This window comes from Podarcis cretensis, assembly GCF_951804945.1.
Source record: "Podarcis cretensis genome assembly, chromosome: 2".
In the NCBI taxonomy this organism is placed as follows: Eukaryota; Metazoa; Chordata; class Lepidosauria; order Squamata; family Lacertidae; genus Podarcis; species Podarcis cretensis.
Window position 1 is genome coordinate 56,065,003 of NC_137171.1, and position 2,351 is coordinate 56,067,353.

Sequence of the window (2,351 nt, forward strand, 5' to 3'; positions counted from 1 at the left end):
TGCCAAGTCAGCAGTCTCTCTCTTCATCCACACAACAAGCACAGTAAAAACAAGGGCACCTTCTATTAAAAGATAGTTAATGATGTAATTGCATGGCAGGTTTGTCTCTGGATAGGACTGTAACATGTACCTTTGAGCTGGTCACCATGAAAGTAGCACAACGAGGCAATTCTCAGATATGGGCTCTGGTGCCTCGTACTCATTGAGCGGGATTAGGCAGTCGTGGGATAAGGCTAATCTAAGGTGAAAACTATGGGACATGGGTGGCGCTGTGGTCTAAACCACTGAGCCTAGGGCTTGCCCAGTGAAAGGTTGGCAGTTCAAATCCCCGCGATGGGGTGAGCTCCTGTTGTTCAGTCCCAGCTCCTGCTCATCTAGCAGTTCAAAAGCACATCAAAGTGCAAGTAGATAAATAGGTACTGCTCCAGCGGGAAGGTAAACGGCGTTTCCGTGCGCTGCTCTGGTTCGCCAGAAGCGGCTTAGTCATGCTGGCCACATGACCCGGAAAACTGTCTGTGGACAAACATCGGCTCCCGAGTCATTCGCAACTGGACTTAACTGTCAGGGGTCCTTTATTTTACTAAGGTGAAAACTGCCATGCACCAAATAAATGTGAGAGGCAGTTCTCCTTGAGGTAGTGACTACATTTAAAATTAGTCTGCTTCTCTGGAGCCAGTTGACAATGAGTAAGTTTAACTGATACAACTGCACAATAGCTCAGTTGCAGTAAGGTGTACCTAAATTGTCAGGGCACTTAGTGGCACTGTAGGGTTTATTTTTAAAATTCCAAATGCATGCACATTTTTCAAAGCTGAGCTTGTAAATGATTGGTTTCTTTTTGCAAATGAAAGGATTTGTGTTCACCAAGTGCCCTGCCTATTACCTATTACCAGGTATGCTTCCTTAAACCTCTTAGGAAATGACCAGAGGAAGAGGGAATGTGACACCTCTTTAGCAAAAACAATGAATATCTATTGAAGGTGACAACAGTGAATACTCAGGATCATTTTACAATTAAGAATGCTGGAAGTTATACACTGCAGAGGATTATTTTCTTTTAATAAAAAAAAAATTAAATATAATAAATTTAAAGTTCTTACAAGGGTCAGAATATGTTAATGGTGTTTTGGTGGGAAGGAAATAATCCTGATCTAAATAGGCCACTATGAGCCAATGCATTAAAATTATCAACAAAAATCCCTTGAAAGGTTGAAACTCATTAAGCTTCTTGTTCCAATAGTAAGCAAAAGGTTTAAGAGCACTGCAGAACGAGGGATAACAATATTGAGCGAGCCATGAAGCTATGCTACCACAGTTTAAAAACTTTTATCACCAAGTCTCCTGTACATATTGCATCATCCAGAATGTAAAATCTACCACTGTGCTGCATATTTAACACTTTGTCACAGGTCAATACGGAGAACAGATTTTCCATGTCAGCAGATACGGAGGCAGAGTTTAGATAACACCTCATTTCAAGAAAGACATTGCCATGTGATAGACTGATATGCCTTAGAACAAAATGGAAAAAAGCTTCTAAATTGTGGTGTTCACGAGCATTTATGTGTAAAAAAGGAAGAAAAAAGAAGAAGCGCAGTGGGTGTCCCATAATCCTGATGAAATGCTCCTATTGTGTGTGGGTGGTGCAGTTTTGGCTACATAACAGTACTCTTGTACTGAACTGTGGAAGTAAGATTGAAACAAGGGGGACCTGAACAAAATGTTGCAGTGTGGAATGCTCCTGTTCATAATTCCAGATGCTCATATTTTATACCCCCACCCTGCTTGGATGGTGCCATTTTGGCTACATAAGGACTGACATTTTGAGGAGTGAGAAAACTACCAACATGCTTTCAAGTTTCCGAATTAATGGCAATGGAAGCAACAGGTTTATGGAAAATAAACTCCATGCATCCACCAATATTGTAATATTAAGAGCTGACACCTGATTTTGCTCCAGATTTGATTCAGCAACACACACACAAACTTGCCTGGGATTAGTCAGGAAACGTTTGTGTCTTCTTTGGCAACTTCTCCCTAGAAAGACCCAATGTTCCCAAATAGAAGGATCCACAAAGGAAGTCAAATTGTTTAGGGCATTGAAACACAAATAACTAAGAATGGAGTGACTTCAAAGACAGTAGAGTGGAATGCCAGACAGAAAAAATGAGCTCCTTTAGTAGCCCCACTTAGTAAGAAAAATAATAGCAAAATAGTTATTATTTGGCTGCTACCATCATCTCTATGTAACTCAGTTGCCATGAATTTACGGGGATGGGGGTGGGTAACACTGAAGGAAAAAAAATAGGCACCCATGTAAACACTGATGTACAGCAAAAAGAAAGCCCTAG